The sequence below is a fragment of the Bubalus kerabau genome, chromosome 17 (assembly GCF_029407905.1).
Source record: "Bubalus kerabau isolate K-KA32 ecotype Philippines breed swamp buffalo chromosome 17, PCC_UOA_SB_1v2, whole genome shotgun sequence".
NCBI classification, from domain to species: domain Eukaryota; kingdom Metazoa; phylum Chordata; class Mammalia; order Artiodactyla; family Bovidae; genus Bubalus; species Bubalus kerabau.
In genome coordinates, this window is record NC_073640.1 from 53,472,397 (window position 1) to 53,493,647 (window position 21,251).

At 44.2% G+C, this 21,251-nt stretch overlaps 1 pseudogene; it reads right to left on the bottom strand.

Moving 5' to 3' along the window:
- LOC129630659 (cytochrome P450 2B11-like) overlaps positions 1 to 20,349 on the bottom strand; it is a 31,458-nt pseudogene extending 11,109 nt beyond the window's left edge.
- Between the last annotated feature and the right edge of the window lie 902 nt (positions 20,350 to 21,251).

Here is a 21,251-nt window from a genome sequence, read left to right on the forward strand (position 1 = left end):
CCAGACATAATGAAACAAGAGTGAGTGATCCAACCAAAAGAGTTGTTGTAGGAGGCTCACACAGAGGAGATATGGGAGCCCAGTAAGGTACTGTACCTTCAGGAGGATGTACCCTCAGAAATGAGTGTCTTTAGTATCCATGTGGGACACGCCAATGGGGATGAGGTCCGCAAATCTCTGAATCTCATGGATGACTGCATCTGTGTATGGCATTTGGGCTCTGTCATCCAGGGCTGGAGGGCAATATGAGCCAATTACCTGGTCAATCTCCTTGTGGATTCTCTCTGCACAGAAGCATGGGACGAGTGAACCTTGTTTATAGAGACATTTCTCCAGGAACACTGCTTTCTATGTTGAAACACAGTTCAATGTTCTGTGAACATGAGCCCATTCATTTCCAGGCCAATGAAACCGGAAAAACCTATAGGAAATGGTTAGATCATTGACACCCCTCTGAGTAACCAGCTTGTGGCAGGAGGCGAAGTGGGAAAATTGTAAGATTTCTCATCCGTTGGTATCTAATGAATGTTATGGATACTCTCCCAACATGCACAGGCAAGCATGCACACACATGTGCACCCACGTTTTGCTCAGAATTTCAGACTGAGAACTCAAGGTATGAACCTGTAGAAACTCCTCCTCTAAGAAGAACTAATATTTACCGTGAGTGTATTATAGATGTGTCAATGTGCTAGGTCCTCAGGAATATAATAATAAAACAGATCAGTGAATTAACCCACAAACAACTGGAAAAAATAAATGAATACATCAATCAATCAAGCAGTGGGTCAATTCATGAATGGAAAGACTGATAATAGAAGAATGTTAATGAATGGATATATTATTTCCTTATCAAAGATCAATTAATCATTTATTACTAAATGATCCATAGACAAATAAATAAATGAACATGATTAGCCAGTAAACCACATGAATGGTGGATGGTTAAATTTATGGAAGAATAAAGTGAATGAATTGTTTTAAAGGAATAAATAGAGGAATAAGTGGGTCGTTAGTTGGATTGAATAATAGATATATAAACAAAGGGTGAATAAAAGAGTCAATTACTAAGTACATAAATCAAAAGATAGATTGGATGAAGGATGAATTGAAAAACTGGATGATGGAAGGATTAAGGTATGTTACCTAGTTTTAGAAAACTATGTGGATGAATGAATGAATAAAGGGACCAATGTATCAATGACAATTCATTCAGTGAATAATTATTTTAAAAGATCAACAGAGGAATCAATTATCCAAATAAAGAATGGAAGTGTATGTTCTTAGATGAATCATAGATGAAAGAATCAGATGATGAATTAGTTTAATTGGTGAATGAAAGAATAGACAGATGGATAAATGGATGGGTCTATCCTTAAGTGATGGAGGAAAAGACATTGACAGCTTCTCTCTCTTTCTCTCTTTTTAGCCATGCTGTTCTGCTTCCAGGATCTTAGTTCCTCTGCCAGGGATTGAACCTGGGGCCAAGACAGTAAAAGCACTGAGTCCTAAACACTGGACCACCAAGGAACCCCCTACATTGGCAGATTCTTCATTCATCCATCCATCAACTAGGCTGGCTTAGTTTTGGAGTCATTCAGAACCTCCAGTGCTCCAGGACTACCCTGGTGGTCCAGTAGTTAAGACTTTGAGCTTCCAATGCAGGGGGCATGGGTTCAGTCCCTGGTGGGGGAAATATGATTCTCTTGCTATAGGGTTCAGCCAAAGAGGGAAAGAAACCTTACAGTGCTCCTGGTATAAGAGGGGAACACTGCCTTTCTGGTTCACAGAAGACCACTAGACCCATTTCTGCAGCCCCCAGAAGGGTCAGAATGCCCCTCCCCCAAGTGGCTGTCCCCAGTCCGCCCACCTGCAATGTGCAGGTATGTGAGTATGAACAGGAATCCATAGCGGAGTGTGGTGCTGGTGGTCTCAGGGCCAGGGAAGAAGAGCAACAGAGCAGTGACAATGAGGTTGCGCTCGTGGCACTTGCTGTTGAAGATGGACTTCTCCTGGGTCCAGAGGCGGAGGGTTCATGTCAGGAGAGACTGGGGCCCTGCTGCACATACATGTCTCTGGGTCCCTCCACCTCTTTCTGGGTCTCACGTCATCTGGCCGTTTTTCCTTTCCTCTATGCTCAACCATCTCTCTCCTGCCTCAGCCTTGCTTGGTTCAATCCGTCTCTCCATCTCTTTGGTGGATTTGTCCCCCTTCCTCTCCCAGCTTCTTTCTGCCTCTGTAGCTCTTTTCACCACTTGCTAATGTTTTTCCCCTTCAGAATCTCCCCTCACCCAATTCTTCTACTCCTTTCTCCTCCCTTCTCACCCCGCGTCTTTTTCTCCTCCCCTCCCGCCACCCATTGCCTCTCTGGCATCCCACTGTATCCAAGCAGAGCAGGCAGGAGTCGATGAAGTCTGGGAGGAGCGGGGTGGAAGTAGGGGGGCGCATTAATGGTTACACAGGATAAATTTGCTGACTACTTAAGATGATTTATGTATTTAAGAGCATATCTCTGTGTTTGGCTTACAGAGAAATGTAGTACCTAACATCAACAATTGCAACAAAAAAAACTGCAAAATTGTATAATGTCGGATGTAAAATTCCTCCTTCACCTGTCCTTCTAGAGATAACCACGATTAACTGTTTGGCAGATCTCCTTCCAGACTTTTGATTCCCTGTGAGAGGAGAAAAATGAAACCATTGTTGGCCTTGTGCAAATACTCACCTGAACCTCCTTCCAGCTTTTCCAGATCTGACTCTCCGCTAGGAGGTCACAGGAATTTGCATTTGCAACATTCATTCATGTGACTCTGACCCACACTCCCAGTTGAGAACAACAGCCAGTCAGATTTTTTCAAGTTTATTTTTTAGCTTAATGTACCATAGAGGTATTTCCAGGTTAGTTGAGAAAGAGAAGCTTTATTACTCTGTTTTATTTTTATTATTTCTTTCTTTGTTTTTGGTGGTGCTGGGTTTTCCATGCTGTGCGCCAACTTTTCTTTAGTTGCGGGAAGTCGGGGCTACTCTCTGACTGCGGTGCTCAGGCTTCTCACTGTGGTGGCCTCTCTCGTTGTGCAGCACGGGTTCCAGGAGCTTGGCCTCAGTAGTTGTAGCGCCAGGGCTCCATAGTTGTGGCACACTGCCTTCTTTGCCCCAAGGCATATGAATCTTCCCAGAATAGGGATCGAACCCATGTCTCCTGCATTGGCAGGTGGCTTCTAAACCACTGGACCACCAGGGAAGTCCCTATTATTTTGCCTTAAAAGAGGAGCATGTTGCTTTATAATCTGGGAGGAAATTTTGTATGGGATGTTAGTTCCCTGACCATGGATTGAACCTGTGCCCTGAAGTGGAAGCACAGAGTCTTACCCACTGGACCACTAGGGAAGTCCCCAGGAGATTTTTTTTTTAAAGATATAGCACTCTCCAATTTAAAAAGCCATTTATCTAGTATGAAGCTGAAAAACAGGGCACTGCTCTGGGGGTCCTTGTATGAAAGCTAGAAGTTCCTAAGCCTATTGGCTGTTTTTCCCAAACAACTGGATTCCATGGCCTGAGGGTGGCCTGGCTGCATCTGGGTGACAGCTGCCCCTGCTTTATTAGTGGAAGAAGCAAACAAGCCCACCTGTGGACAGCCACCGAAAGTCCAGACCCCTCATCGAGGACAAGGGATTCTGGAAATTAAAGGCCACCATTCGTTAGCTGGAGGCCACCTTACTAAATACCACGCTTTACTCCTTGACTTCCCAGATGTAACCTTCAAAACTTGCCACACCCTCAACCCAGCAACACTAACGCCTACTCAGGCCCCAGAACTAAGACATTCCTGCCTTGAAACCCTTGACTAGGTTTATGCCTATGGATCTGATCTTACTGACCAGGCCATAGAAAAACCTGAGGAGGAATGGTTTACTTATGTCAGTAGTTGCCTTAAAGATAGAGTTGGGAGGGCTGCTGCTGCTAAATTGCTTCAGTCGTGTCCGACTCTGTGCGACCCCATAGAGGGCAGTCTACCAGGCTCCACCATCCCTGGGATTCTCCAGGCAAGAACACTGGAGTGGGTTGCCATTTCCTTCTCCAATGCATGAAAGTGAAAAGTGAAAGTGAAGTTGCTCAATCGTGTCCGACTCTTAGCGACCCCATGGACTGCAGCCCACCAGGCTCCTCCGTCCATGGGATTTTCCAGGCAAGAATACTGGAGTAGGGTGCCATTGCCTTCTCCTTTGGGAGGGCAGGCCATGCTATTATGAACCCTTATACTTCGTAAAAGCAAAACCTTTATCAGTAATACTTCATCCCAAAGGGCTGAGCTAATAGCCCCAACTTGAGCCTTAACCTTAGGGGAAGGAAAGATTATAAATATATACAGAGACTCAAAATATGCCTTCCTTGTCTTATACATGCCCATGCTACCATCTGAAAAGAAAGAGGATTTTTATATGCAAAAAAATCTCCTGTAAAATATGGACCTGCGATTTTATAGCTCACAGAAAGGGCTCAAAAGCCAAAACTAGTAGTAGTTATTCCCTGCTGTGGACACCAAAAGGAAAATTCACAAATTACCCAGGGGAACAAAAAATGGCAGATCGGGAGGCAAAGAAAACAGCCACAGACCTGATGACCATTAAAGATGTGTGTGTGTGTGTGTGTGTGTGTGTGTTTAGTTGCTGAGTCATGTCCAACTCTTTGAGACCCCATGGACTGCAGCCTTCCAGGCTCCTCTTATCCATGGGATTTCCCAGGCAAGCATACTGGAATGGTTGCCGTATCCTTCTCCAGGGGATCTTCCTGACTCAGCTATCAGTGGAAACAAACATGGAGAAAATTTGACAACAAGCTGCTAGGCTTCAGCAGACAAATAACCACCAATCTTGTTATTTAATATAGGAGAGAAAATTAGAAACTGATTCTCTACTTTGTTCTCTAGGATTCTATGAGGTTTAACAAACTTGCTGGCAGGAGGTTTTCATTTTCTTATAACCCTTTTTTTTCCAGTCATACACATTCATATTACTACGTATGTCTCGTGCTCTGTTTTCTACCCTACTGTGGTCAACCTATGACTAAGAATTTTTGGTCCAATAAGGACATCTGGGACCAATAGGTCCAGAACTTCCATTATAAAAATAGAGAAACATATTAAACTTGAATTTGGAGATTAACAAAAATATATACCAAAGCAGAGTGGCTTCTTGAAAGGGGTGACATCGCCTCCCCATCTGGTCAACAGTTAAGGAAGCCCTTCCAATGTTAATGTGGTTCCTTTCCTTTCTAGACCCTTCAAGGCTATTGTTGTTCTTCTCCTTTTCAGCCCTTGTTTGTTTAAAGGCTAGGTTAAGTTTGTGTCTTCCAGGCTCCAATAGTTGGAACTAAACCTCATGATGACTCAAGAAAATCAACCCATTCCAGCAGAGTGGTCCAGGTCCCTACAGGTCTGAGAATATTCAGAAAGGGATTCTACAAGCTAGGGAAGGCTAGGGTCTCTCCAGCAGAAAGAAGTTTCAGAAGAGGAGACAGTCAACCCCTGACCCCTTACGAACAACAGTTTAGAGTGGGTCAGGGGAGATGAGGACGAGCTGGGATCTGGATTCTTCACCTCAGGGCTTGCACCCGGGCACACCTCTCCTCCAGCAATAAAATACAAAGTACCTATTTGTTGTTCAGTCACCAAGTCACGTCTGACTCTTTGCAACCCCGTGAACTGAACCACACCATGTTTCCCTGTCATTCACTATCTCTGGGAGTTTGCTCAAACTCATGTCCATTGAGTTAATGATACTATCTAACCACCTCATCCTCTTACACCCCCTTCTCCTCTTGCCCTCAATCTTTCCCAGCATCAAGGTCTTTTCCAATGAGTTGGCTCTTTGCATCAAGTGGCCAAAGTATTGGAGCTTCGGCATCAGTCTTTCCAATGAATTTTCAGGGTTGATTTCCCTTAGGATTGGGCTTCCATGATAGCTCAGTTGGTAAAGAATCCACCTGCAATGCAGGAGACCCCAGTTTGATTCCTGGGTTGGGAAGATCCTCTGGAGAAGGGATAGGCTACCCATTCCAGTATTCTTGGGCTTCCCTTGTGGCTCAGCCAGTAAAGAATCCCCTGCAATGCAGGAGACCTGAGTTTGATCCCTGTGTTGGGAAGATCCCCTGGAGAAGGGAAAGGCTACCCACTCCAGTATTCTGGGCTGGAGAATTCCATGGACTGTATAGTCCATGGGGTCGCAAAGAGTCAGACACAACTGAGTGACTTTCACTTCACTCCCTTAGGATTGACTGATTTGGTCTCCCTGCTGTCCAAGGGACTCTCAAGAGTCTTCTCTAGTGCCAGAATTCAAAAGAATCAATTCTTCAGCCCTCAGCCTTCTTTATGATCCAACTCTCACCAGAGGGGTTGGCAAACCACCTAAACCAACCCTACAACCTAACCCCTGGACACACCCCTACCCTCACCCCATATAAGGAACAAGCTCGCCCCACTTAGTCAGCAGTTCAGCAAGGGAACCTGTTACTTGTTCCCAGTCCCCCATACTGCAGGAGGAGCCCCAGTAAAGCCTTGCTGGAAAAAAAAATGGAAGAACACCTCCCTTCTATTACCCCAATACAGAGTGAAACAAAAATGGGGCAGTGCGTACACGAGTGTTCCTAGCAACTCTATTCACAATAGCCAAAATGTGGAAACAAACATCAATCCACTGATGAAGGAATACATAAAAGTGGTATTTCCACATAACACAATACTATTCAGCCATGAAGGAAATGAAGTACTGATACCTGCCAAAATGTGAATGAAACTTAAAAACATTAAGCTAAATGAAAAAGCCAAAACAATCACTTCATGTATGATGCCATTTATATGAAATTTCCAGAATTGATGAATTCATCTGAAAAATAAAAGCCAAAGGCATAGTCATGGTTGTCAGGGGTTAATTGGAGGAGAGAATTGGGGACTGACATGTTAATGGCATGGAGGTTTTTATGGGGTGATGAAAATGTTTCAGAACAGATAGAATTGATGGTTACACAACATGATTGTACTAAATACCATTGAGGTGTACACCTTAAAATTGTTATGGTTAATGTTAAGATATGTGAATTTACCTAAAAGAGAGAGAGCAAAGGGAGCACAGATAGCCATTGGCCAGAGAGAACAGAACATTATTTTGGTCTCACGGGTTTTAAAGGATAAAATCAAAGAGGGGAGGGAGATATTTTGAAGTCACACAGGAAAATAGCACTGAGGGCTGGACTAGGGATTTCAGTTTAAGGAGAGAGGAAGAGGGCAGGGGTGAGCAGAGTAAATGAGACAAAGAGGGGAGGCAGCGAACCTGGTGCTGCTGCTGCTGCTCTGGATAAGCTTGGGTCTAAATCTTGTCCTCCTCTGGGGCTTCAGTTATCCAGACTGTGCTAGCGGGGTGGTAACACTAATATATTGCAGGTATTTCTTGACCCTGAAATATCCTCAACAAAACAGGCCATCTGGGGATGAGTGGTGACTACAGCAGGCTGGATGATGGAGAGACCACAGAAGGGACTTTCCACAGGAGAGAGTGAGCAGGGAGGAGTCAGGAGCCTGCATGCGTTAATTCTGGACAGAGAGAGGGGCTGCATGCAAGGACTCAGAGGGGATCTGAGCCTCTTCCTGCCTTCCCCCTCCCCTGCAGGGCAGGGAGCTGACCTGGAACACAGGGGGAAGTCTCCCCAGCCCATTCACCCTTGGTGTAAGGTCAATGTCCTCAGGGGCCTTGGGAAACCCCAAGGAGAAGTTCTGCTGCAAGGAGGTAAAGATGAGGAAGGGCTGGAGCGGGCCAAACTCTCACCCAGACAGAGGCATTTTCCTGCGGGTGTAAGGGAGAGAGTGTCAATGAGGAGAGCCCTGCAGAGCACTTGGTTGCCCCACCGAGAAAATCTAAGGATATTTGCATGTTCATTTACATAGATTTACATGTCAAGTACTTCTGATTCTATGTTGGTGATGGTTAGTTACTAAGTTGTGTCCAACTCTTCACAACCCCACAGTCCTCTGTCCATGGGATTTTCCAGGGAAGAGTACTGGAGTGGGTTGCCATTTCCTCCTCCAGAGGACCTTCCCAGAGAGGGGTAGAGGGGAGCAGAAACCTCTGGCCCGCCCTGGTGTAGGTGGGGACTTGGCTGATCAAATACTGACCTACTTCTACTCAGTGGATACACAGTGCTTGCTCTAAGCTTCTGAGTGTCCACACTCATCTTGTCACTTCAACCCTCCTCCCAGCACCCTGGTCCTGCCCACCATCAGCAGTCAACAGAGTCAGCCTCCCAGACTCAATCCCTACACCCCAACTCATGGAGGTACTGTCTAGTCATGCCCACATCATGCTTGATAGAGACTTTAAATAACACCCTGCCCACCTTTGCACCCATTTTTCTGACTCTCATGACCACTCCTCACATCGTCCTGCCACACGGGGTCAACTATCACCAATGGGTCCATCTAGGTGGAGCCCTGAATATCCTTGACCGACTTCAGCACAGGTTGTGTCCACTGGAGTATCCAAGAGAGGGACCAGCATGTTCCTGGGTTGAGCAAGGGTTTCAACTGCATCTTGTTGACCCACAGTCTCATGGGAAGGAAAGGAGCCCAGAGAGCTGCCTTGTGTGTGTGGCAAAGTTCACTACTATTCATTCATTAAGTATTCCCAGTACATCTCTTGGTGCATAAACTTCTCTGCCACATTGAACTTGGATGAGATTTCCTTTATCTGGTGAAATGAGGTCTAAACTTATGCATGTCATGCATTTTTCCCTGTTTCTTCATATGTCAGGAGAGAGTCCCCACTAGCCCCCATTTCTACATGACTGTTATGGTCAGGGATGGGCATGTAGCATGAGCAGGAAAATAATAACCTTTTAATTTTAAGTTGTTGAGATGTTCAGATTATTTATTACAGCCTAGCCCCGGCCCTGACCTCCACAGAACATGACCTCCTACTGGGCCTTGAGCAAGTAACCTGCTCACCCTGCCAGCCTCTCTTGTTCCACTTCTACAACAGAGAATGATTCAACACTGAGACAGCAACTATTTTTTAAGTGATCAAAGGAGGAAGACAATTTGATCCTCTTGACAGGAGCTGAAAAGATTATTGAGAATACTCAGTGTAATATCTTGGTTAAAAATTTAAAAAGAATTTACTGTAAAATATGGAGAAAAAAACATTTCCTTAGTTTGATTTACAGTTGAGAAAAATATATGGTAGAGTAGCCATAAAATATCTGGAATAGGCAATAGCCAGCATTCAGCTTCATAGAGAAAATAAAAATATTCTCCTTTAAGTTAGGATTTGGACAAGATTGCTCACTATCCATGCTATTGCTTCACTTGATTTCAGAAGTGCTAGTCCTTGATATGGAGAAGGTGATGGCACCCCACTCCAGTACTCTTGCCTGGAAAATCCCATGGGCGGAGGAGCCTGGTAGGCTGCAGTCCATGTGGTCGCTAGAGTCGGACATGACTGAGCGACTTCACTTTCACTTTTCACTTTCATGCATTGATGAAGGAAATGGCAACCCACTCCAGAGTTCTTGCCTGGAGAATCCCAGGGACGGGGGAGCCTGATGGGCTGCCATCTATGGGGTCGCATAGAGTTGGACATGACTGAAGCGGCTTAGCAGCAGCAGCAGCAATCCTTGATATTAGGGAAAACATGACGTGACCTTAACATAAGAAACAATTAAGTCAAAATATCATCATTTACAGCTGCTAACATCAGTTACTAGGAAAATCCAAGAGAATAAAACGAAACATTGTTAAGTATAAAAGTAATATAAGGAATTTGTTCAATTATGACAGAAAAACACACCCCAAAAAATGAGTGGATTTCTGATATACTTAGTAAAACAATTTGAAATGCCTTTGGAAGAGTGCTCTGGACTGAAGCCTATCTTCCCCAAATTTATATGTTGCAGTCCTAATGCCCACGGTGATATCTTGAGAAGGGATCTGGGAGGTAATTAGGTTTAAATTAGCTCATTAGGGTGGGGTCTCCCTGAGAGGAGAACATTCTTAGAAGAAGAAGTGAGACCATGGTTCCCAGGCTGCATGCGAGTCCACAGCAAGATATCGGCCGCATGCAAACCAGGAAGAGACCTCACCAGAACCTGACCATGCTGGCTCCCTGATCGCAGACTTGTGGCTTCCAGAACTGTGAGAAAATAAATTTATTTTGTTTAAGCCACCCAGTCTACGGCATTTTGTTATGGCAGCCCACAGCTGAGCTGACAAAGAGGCCCTACAAACAATAGCCACAATCTTCTCCCATGTTTCTTAGGAATAAATTTAGCAAAAAATATGCAAAACCTAGTTTTAAAAAAGTTCAAGATGCCACCAGTGGTACAAGGACTAAATGAACACACTATCTTTTATCTGCTGCTGCTGCTGCTGCTTAGGACATAACAAAAATGGGCTTCAAGTGGTGCTCATGGTAAAGAATCCATCTGCCAATGCAGGAAACATAAGAGACACCTGTTAGATCCCTGGGTCCTGGGTCAGGAAGATCTGGAGAATGGCATGGCAATTCACTCTGGTCTTCCTGCCTGGAGAATCTCATGGACAGAGGAGCCTTGCAGGCTACAGTCCATAGGGTTGCAAGAGTCGGACATGACTTAGCGACTAAACCATTACTATCAAAAATGGAGATTTGGCAAAGGATCAGAATCAAAATACAAATTTAGGTTAATCCTAGTAGAATCCCAGTGGGATATTTTGGGACTTTGATAAAATAATTCTAAAATACACTCAAGAAAAATAAAATGTGTTACAAAAAAAAAAAAGAAGGAAGAGTAATGTCCCCTGGAAAATGTTAAAATATATGTACAGGTATAATATTGATAATTCAAAGAATATTATATAGCTTAAAAAGACAGATTAGAGAATCAGTGTGGATATGGATTATTACCAAAAAAAAAAAAAGAACCCCAAAACAGAAATAGACCTGAGGAGAATAACCACTTCAAATATGATGAATTTCAAGTCAGTGGCTAAAACTGAATTATATCATAAGTGATGATAACAGAATAATCCTAGGAATGCATGTTGAATCAGGGTTAACCTAGGACTGAATATTCCTTACATTTCTGTGCCTTAAGTGTCTCATATATCTCACTCTAGTCTTACTTGTATTTTTAAATACGAAATCAGCTAACAAGAAACAAATTAAGGAGTTTTCTTTCTTTTTCTTCCTTTCTGTTCCCTTCCTTTCTTGTTACTTTTAATTAAGTTACCTACCTATTATCTATTTACCTATCCACCACCTACCTTTGTGTGTGAGCAAATATTAATAAAACCATTAAAGGACATTCTCTGTAGTACTAATAGGTCAGGTTTAGTGGTGAATTATGGATGATTTTCACTTTTACTTCATACCTCATTTTTTGTATAAAAATGAGAGAAATGTTGCTATTTAATTTTGAAAGAAAAATTGTAAACACCTTTCCCCATTCTTGCCACATAGGAGGTGCTCAGTACTGGATCATTTATTTGTCTGTTCTCTGTATGCAAGTACGTTTCTCTGCCTCTCGCTTTATCTCTATCGCTGACTGAGTCTCCGTCTTCCTTCCCCATCATACGTCATCCCTATCCTTCCCCCTCACACTATTCTTATCTCTGAAGATGTCTCGCTTTCTCTTCCCTTTAGACTCCTAATCTTTTCCCAAACTGTTCACACAGGGTTTGGAGTTGGATCAAGAGAGAGAGTCACATACAGACAGACAGTCACATACAGTCACATACAGTCATACAGTGGGAGTGAGCAGACATTCCCATGGGGGAGAAAGAGCATGACTTAACTTATGGAGAATGGAATGAAGACTTGTGGCTTCTTGAACTTGCCCTGCGCATCCAGGAAGTGGCCAGGGTAGAAGGCATCTGGCTTCTCAAAGTGGCGTGGGTCATGGACGGCAGAATTCAGGATGGGGTACACAGTAATGCCCCAAGAGGATGTCAAAGACAAATGGGCCCACATGGCCATCAACAAAGAGCAGCTGGATCCTCAGCAGATAAGGAGCTTCACCTACTGTGTGGCTCTATAGTTGGTGGCAGGAATGTTGAAATAAATCTGCCCCATTTGGTCAATAGTGTCCCATCCCTCCAGGTATCCTCACCAACCACCCTGATTCCTTATCCCCAAGGCCCCTGGGTCTTCTTTATGATCTGTCGACTGAAAGGTTCACATCTGACTCAACAGAGCCCTGTAAGAAGCTGTCTCCAGGACTGGGGCCTGAATATAATCAGATGGGTGCTGTTCATTGGGCAATTTGATACTGTTCACTGGGCAAATTGATACATTATATCAACTTGATACACAAATATCAGGTGTATCTAGATGCACCTGATCACCTAGATATCTAGGTGATACACCTAGAAACACCAATACTCAGCAACATAATCAAGGATGAAGATAAGAGTTAGAACATAGGCATTGACCTGAAAAATATATCTACAGAGTATGGTTATATTTCAAAATGAAAGCCACACACACAAATTACAAATTACATTGGTATGGACATAAACACCAGAGGGGAAGGTGACATGAACGCTAGACACATAAATTGCACAGTAACAGATGCAGTAGGGACCAATCATTGTGTTTATAGGTATATATAAACATATGGGTTCATATAAAGGAGAGATTATAACACAGATTATAAAACCAGTCAACTGTATAACAAGTTTCAATAAGTACATGGTACTTTTTTCAGCAAACATAACATCTTGAAAAGGTAAAAAAAGAAAAAAAATACAACAGAGCAAAAGGGAGAGGACTTTTCTCTTTCTAAAATCTCCCTCCCTCCCACAAAAATCTGGAAATAAGAATTCTTCTTGTAGTCACGAACCAGACACGAACCATAAGACTGGAGGTGGCCAACACCTTCCAACCAATATTCTGTGGCCCTCTGGTCTCACATTATTATTTGAGACCAGATTATATAATATATATAATGAGAGATAATATATAATGAGAAATAATATATAATGAGAGATAATAATTATCTCTCATTATGGGAGATAATATCCCCAGAAGTGAGTGTCCCTGATGACAGAGTGGGGTAGGCCAAGTGGGACAGAGTCAATGAATCTGAATCTCATGGATGATAGCATCTGTATAAGGCATATTTACCCGATCTTCCAGTGCTGGGAGATGGTGTGCACCAATTACTCTGTCGATTTCTGCCTGGACTTCCTCTGAGGATGGTTAGGGTAGGAGGAGGGTATGTCGATAAATACCCATAACAGTGGACTCAACCAAGTGACCTAAAAATGACCTGCAGCCTGATGGGAGGATCTTGTAAATTCTTTACTAAAGATGTTAGGCTACCATTCCTTCTTAATGAAAGCATCAAAAAGGAAGTTAGAAGCTTCTTTGAGGGAAGTCTTGTGTGATGTTTCCACTCAAGTTATAACATGAGGATAACTTGGATAAAGATGGGTGGGTGGAAATTCATTCAACACTTCAGGATGTGTTTTTTTCTTTTCAGCTAAAAATCAGTTCCAGGTAAAACTGGTGTCATCTCTTTTTGTCCCACTCACATGCTATGTAATTTTATATACGTCATTCCCCACTCTGGCCTTAAATTCATTCTTGTGAAATAACAGTGTCTGACAAGGTGAGAGCATCTCCAAGTCTGATCTGCAGACCATTAACTTGAATGGAGGGGCTCTTTAATTAATTGTAAATGGGCAATATACTTCAGAAAGTCAAGTTTTTTTGTCAAACTCAAAGAGTACCTGTCAAAAACCATGTACTTTCGTAGACTGGCGTAATCCACTTCAAATGTTTTGTGCTTTTATTATAAGCCCCAATAGCAGTGATTTTTTATTTTTCAGACTACTCAGGACAAAAGTTATCTGTCTTAGTTCATCAGACAACCACCTTCCTGTATGGCCTCAGGGACACTCAGCCCTCCATTGTCCCCACCTCCCATAAGCCCAGCTCACCTAAAGACATTGGGATTTTTAAGGAGTAGAAACCCATAGCTGAGAGTGGCGCTGGAGGTCTCTGTGCCAGCAATGAACAGTGAGAGCACCGTGTTAAGGAGATTTTTCTGGTGAAACTCACTCTCAGGATCTGAGCGCTCCTAGAGACAGTGATGGACACTTCTTAATGTCTCGCCTTGCAAAGATTTCACTTTTTAGAGTCTTCTTCCCTCTCTACCAGCACCACATTCCTCTGTGCCCATCATTCTTTTTCCTGATCTGTTTTTCTCTAGCCAAGGCCAATAAGATACTAAAAGGGTGAGCTCTGGAGCCAAATATCTGGATTTAAAACTCAGGTCCTACTGTGTGCCTTTGTGCAAGAAATAAAAATTCTATGTGCTTAGTTTATCACGTGGGTTGTCATGATATAATGTATAATAAGCTCAATGGGCTTCCCTAGTAGCTCAGATGGCAAAAAATCTGCCTGCAATGCAGGAGACCTGGGTTTGATCCCTGGGTCAGGAAGATCCTCTGGAGAAGGAAATGGCAACCACTCCAGTATTCTTGCCTGGAGAATTCCAATCTGAGGAGCCTGGCAGGTTACAGTCCATGGGCTCACAAAGAGTTGGACACAACTGAACGACTAACACTTTTACTTTCAAGCTCAATGAATGTAGAGTTTAAATTGTTGATATTGTTGTTCTCGTGTTGTTGTTTTTCTGTCTTTGGGTGTCATTGCACTCCTGTTTGGCCCTTGCAGCTGACATTCCAGGGATGCGAATGAAGACATTTAACAACTGCCAAGCTTCCCTGGTAGCTCAGCTGGTAAAGAATCTGCCTGCAATGCAGGAGACCCCACTTGGATTCCTGGGTAGGGAAGATTCCCTGGAGAAGGGATAGGCTCCCCACTCCAGCATTCTTGGGCTTTCCTGGTGGCTCAGTCAGTAAAGAATCTGCCTGCAATGCTGGAGACCTGGGTTGGGAGGATTCCCGCTGGAGGAGGGCATGGCAACCCACTCCAGTATTCTTGCCTGGAGAAGCCCCGTGGACAGAGGAGCCTGGTGGGCTGCAGTCCATGGGGTCACAAAGGGTTGGACACGACTGAGCCGCTAAACACAGCACAGCAAATGGCACATGCCAGACCAATCAGAACAGACACTGGTCTCTATCAATCTGCATATACGTGGAGCCTGACTAATCAGAACAGACTTGACTCTCAGAACTGGGGAAGGAGTGAGCTGTGTCTCAGAGAGAGCTTACTGGACACATGTTAACTGCTTAATTACCAGTTCTTTAAAGGCTGCTGGGAGGAAGGCTTGGGGAGGCATAGGAAAAAATGGTGGGGGACTATGGATCTTGGCTTTCTTGCTAATCCTTAGGGAAATATTTCAACATTTAAAAAACATGTAATCACACCCAAAGATATTAGTTCAATGTCAGTACGGTTTCCATCACTCCATTTCCCATCCCCAACGCCCATCCGGGGCAGGTCTTGTTTTGTCCATGTGAAGCAGGAAGGAATCCTTGAAGTCCTTAGGGCCACTGGGATCCAGCATTTTCTGGTGCCTCTCCCTGTTCTCAGTGATAAAATATTTCACCTCTTGAATCATGCTGTACAAGCACATGTGTGTGCCAGGAAAGTGCTTCAAAATGCCCAGGGAGATTTCAAACACCTACAGGGTACAGACAAGGTCCCAGAACCCATTATACTCGCTGGACTGGTTCTGTGAGTGTTGATGTTCTGAGCTGCATGTATAGCAACAACAACAAAGGCTATTATTTACCCTGCAGACTTGGAGGGTGTGCCTCCCACCTGAGCATACTTACATACACATACTCACTCACACACATACACTGACACTCACACACACACACACACACACAGTGCTGCATGGACCTCTGCATCCAGCCCCAGTCACTGTCTCATCTGCTGAGGTTTCTTCTCTCGAAGCCCATCCTTGTCCAACGCCTGATTCTGACACCCAGACTGACGGATGGCTTCACCAGGGAGGGGTCAGGGCTTGGAGTGTGCACATAAAACTGATCTCTCAATGCCTTCTGCCTTTGGTGATCAGGACAGAAAGCATCTGACCTCTTCCCAGGGTCTACCCACCCTGGTTCCTGGCCCACCGTGGAATCTTTAGCCTCACCTGGCTATGGAAGGAGCTGATAATGACAGAGCCTTCATTCATTAAATGTAGGAGCTGTAATAATTGAGGGGCCTGGTAATTAAAGTGCTCGCCAAAGACAATGGAGGAGATAATGTTCGCAGGGATGGAGTTAAAGAGGAAGTGGGGATCCAGGTAGGACCCTGAGGAGGAGAGGTCTGTCATGGGGGTGCCCTGAATTGTCCTTCCTGGAGACTGACCTGACTGGTGCCAGCCTAGCTTGTTTGATGGTTTTCCTCTTTTTTTCTTTGCTTTCATTGTTCCTCTCTGTCTCCTATTTTTCTTTCTAGGAATGTCCACATCTGTGTCTCTTGTAGTTTTTCTTGCTCTCTGTCTTGGGCTGACTTTCTCTGGTCTTACCTTTGACTCTTTATTTCAAGCTCACCCCTTCTTCTCTGTTCTCTCTCCAACTCCCCATCTACCCTTATGGCCTCTCTCCTTGACCTCACTGACATTCCATGTTCCTCTGACTCTGTATCTCTCTTTACCTTTATCTTTGTATGGCTTTTTCTTGCAGTTTCTGCTCCCAGATTCATTTTGCCAGTGTCCTCAGTATCTCTGTCTTTTGTTTTCTCTCTGTCTCTGGTCTCTTGTGCTTCTGGCTGCTTTCTCTGTTGGTTTCTCTCTCTGTCTCTGCTAGTATCACTTTGTCTCTCTCTCTACCATTTTCTGTTTTTCTGTCTATGTCTCCTTCTCTCTATTCCTGAACCTGTCTCCGCATCTCTCTCTCCTTCTTTCTGTCCCCATCTCATCGCCACCTCCACCCAGCCCGCACTCACCCTGGGATTTCCGAAGCTCCTCCACCAGACACTGAGACTCCTCCTTGATTCATTCCTCAATACTCTGCTTCCCCATCCTGAAGTCCTTCATGGTGGTCACAGAGAATCACCATAGAACCTTCCAAGACTTTCCACTGGCAAACCCACACCTGATGGTGGGGCATGGAAGGAAGGTTTTGAAGGCACATGGGATGTTCCCTCCTCCCCTCCCTAATCCTCACCCTCGTCCCCCACTCACCTGTTCCCTGGAAGACAGGGTCAATGATGGTGACTTGCCCTTGGCCAGAGAACGCCTCGGCCTGATCCACCAGGGCCTCCCTCATCGCCTCGTACACCTACAGGATGACAGCAGGCTGAAACCCCAGGTGGATGGTAAAGACATCCCCGTATTTCTCCTGGAGCTGTGGGGGCAGAGTCCAGGTCTCACTCTCTAACTCAAGAGACGGATCTCCACCTCACCCCTGGATCACACCTCCCAGTTAGCCTACCCTGCAGGCTGCAGCCCCATCAGGGAAGAGCAGAGACTGGAACTCTGTGATCTCCTCCGAGCCTCACATATATCACCTGACCCCGAGCATCCTCCTCTCTTGGCTTTTCCAAGAGCCCTCCCAGCTTTGCTTTTAAGAATTACAGAGACTCCCACATCCAAGCTATAGAATCTCTCCTTCTCAACCCACACAGAGCCACAGGTCAATGTCTCAAGTCTATCAGAATCTCTCTCTCCAAAGGAAACCCTCCTACACTGCTGGTGTAGCCACTATGGTGCAGCCACTGTAGAGAATAGACTGGATGTTCCTCAGAAATACTAAAAATAGAGTCTCCATATGACCCAGCCATCCCACTTCTAGGCATATGTCTGGAGAAAACCATAATTCAAAAAGATACATGCACCCCAGTGTTTACTGTGGCACTATTTACAATAGCCAGGCCACGGAAGCAATGTCCATCCATAGGGGAGTGGATGAAAAAAGAGTGTGGCACATATATTCAATGGACAATTACTCAGCCATAAAAGAGAATGAAGTAATGCCATTTGCACTGGCACAGATGGACCTGGGATTGTCAAACTGAGTGAAGGAAGGCAGATAGAAAAGGCAAATATATGGTGTCACATATATGTGGAATCTAAAAAAATGGTGCTAAAACACATAGAAACAGTAATTGAGTCACAGATGTAGAAAACAAACTTATGGTTACCTAGAGGGAAAGTGGGGAAGGATAACGTGGGAGACTGGTTTGACGTATACTCAGGATAATATACAAAATAGGTAACTGATACGAACTTACTGCATAACACAGAGAAGTCTACTCAGTTCTCTGTAATGACCTATACGGGAATGGAGTCTAAAAGAGAGTGGATATATGTGTGTGTGTGTGTGTGTGTGTGTGTGTGTGTGTGTGTGGCTGATTCACTTTGCTGCACCAGAGACCAACATGCCATTAGAAATCAACTATTCTCCAATAAAAAATTAATTAAAATTGTGAAACAGAAATTGTCACACAAAAAAACATACTTACAGTAACCAAGGATAAAAGAAAGGAGGGATTACTTGGGAGATTGGGATTAACACATATACATTAATAGACATAAAATAGATAACTAATAAGAATTTACTGTACAGCACAGGGAACTCTACTCAATACTCTATAGTGACTTATATGAGAAAAGAATCTTAAAAAGAGTGTGTGTGTGTTAGTCACTGAGTCATGTCCAACTGTGATCCCATGGACTGTAGCCCACCAGGCTCCTCTGCCTGTGGGATTTTCCAGGCAAGAATATTGGAGTGGATTGCCATTCCCTTCTCCAGGGGATCTCTCAACTCAGAGATTGAACCTAGGTCTTCCACACTGCAGGCAGATTCTTTACTGTCTGAGCCATTAGGGAAGACCATAAGAAGAGTGGATATATCTACATGTATAATTGATTCACTTTGCTAGACAGCAGAAACTAACAAAACATTCTAAATCAACTATACTCCAATATAAAGTGAATTAGAGAAATGATACAGGACTTCTCTGTGGTACAGTGGATAAGAATCCTCCTGCCACTGCAGGGGACACAGGTTTGATCCCCGGCCCGAGAGGATTCCACATGCTACAGAGCAGCTAAGTCCATGTACCACAGCTACTGAAGTCCGTGTGCCTAGAGCCCGTTCTCCTCAACAAGAGAAACCACCGCAATGCGAAGCCCACACACCTCAACTAAAGAGTAGCCCCTGCTCTCTGCAACTAAAGACAGCCCACAAGCAGCCTTAAAGACTCAGCTCGACCAAAAATTTTAAAAATTTTGTTTAAAAAAGAAGGCCTTAAGAAGCAACTCTTTCACTGCACCTTCCAAAGTACTAATGATCATTATCTATCCTTACTATGACTACTTTTTGAAAACCCATTTGGCACTTGTTATTAAACTGTACAGGGAACTGTGTTAAAAGTATTTTTTTAAAAAGAAAAGATTCTTGCACCCTAATGTTGACTGCAGCGCTATTCACAATAAGGAAGAAACAGAAGCAAAGTACATGTCCATTGATAGAGGCTTGGGTAAGAAGATATGGTGTATGTATACAGTGAAATATTACTTAGCCATAAACAAGAACAAAATAATGCCATTTGCAGCAACGTGGATGGACCTAGATTATCAAATGAAGTGAAGTAAGAAAGAGAACAAGTATCGTATGATGTTGTTAATATGTGGAATACAATTTTTTAAAATGATACAAATGAACTTATTTCCAAAACAGAAGAAACAGAGTCACAGATGTAGAAACAAATTTATGGTTACTGAAGAGAAAATATAAGGCAGAGAGGCGGGACAGGATAAATTAGGAGTTTGGGGTTAACATACACACCCATCTATATATTAATATAAAACAGGTAATCAACAAGGACCTCTATATAGCAGGAAACTCTACTCAATATTCTGTAATAACCTATATGGGCAAAGAATTTGAAAAGAATGAATATATGTATATGTTTAACTGAATCACTTCTCTGTACATCTGAAACTAACACAAGAGTGTAAATCCACTATACTCCAATAAACTATTTTAATTAAAAAAAACAAAGATACTTCTTTCTTCACTCAACCCATCCTCCACTCCTTCTCATAGGAATTCTGGTAGCTTCTCTATCCCACATCTAGGGCCAGATCATGGCTAGAAGAAGACAGCTCGCAAGGGAGTCTGGGGAACCCCATCCAAAGTTGACCTGCCTCCCCTAGCTCCCTGCTAACTGGGAGCTGTTTCCCATTCATCCACCTCTTGCTTTCCAACCCCTGGTGCCCCTTCCATCTCACTGCCTACAATGACTTGAGTAAATCCTTGGGGTTCATTTGCAAAATGTTTCCCAGGAAGGGCAGAGGTCAGGGTCCAGCGGGGAGGTGGCCCCGGGAGGCAGGGTAGCCCCAGAGGAGCAGGAGGCCAGTGAAGAGAATGAGGAGCAGGATGGCAGAGAGAGCCATGGTCCATGCCTATCTTCCATCTTGACTTTCCTTTAAAAATGTAGATGTCTCTGTTCTTTGTTATTTTGCCTGATGGGTGTGGAGGTTGTATCAGGATCCTGCCTTGGCAGAACTCCTGCTAACTCTCCAGAGACAAGACAGAGCCCAAAATTTGCAGGAGTTGCAGAGGTCATGAAGTTTTATCATCTCAGCAGATCCCAAGCCAGCTCCCCACGGGCCTCTGATGGGCTGGAGTTGTCCTGGTAGGCGATGCCATTGAACAGAGAGCACGTCCCCCACGGAAGAGGGGTGGTGCCAGCTGAAGGAATTTGTGGGGGCTGCACTTAGGGTGGTGGCCCTGCAAGGGCGGCTCTCAGACATTTTATCCGTGAGTTGCATTGGAACATAAGAGATTAAACTTAGCTGGCCAGCAGAAGCGGGCCTCCTGTGTCCACTGGGGAGCATGCGCATCTGTGGAGCATGAGGTGTAGAGGAGTAGGCGGGGTCTGATGGAAGACCTAACTCTGTGTGGTCTGGGTTTAGGGGTTCATCGCTTTTTTCATTCATCCATCAGCAAATATTGTAGATACCTGTCGCCTACCACACTGCCTCAAGTGCTGACGGTAGAGTGTTAAACAAGACAATAGGTTTTCCCTCAAGGAACAGGCATTGAGATGAAGCAGTTCTCACCTTCTGGAATGATCTCCAGTGATCTGACAATCAATGAGTCGTCTGTAAACTGGCAGGGATCACCACCGGACCAAGGGATGTCAGGTTTCTGATGTTTATTTGCAACTCGGGGCATTGGAGGGGGGATGTCAGGGAATCCAAGACTCCTGTATAGAGCCACACAGCTCAGGGGCCGTGGGCTGAGGTCCTTCATGGAAGGAAGGGGGTGGGAGAAGCAGGAAGATAAATAAGAA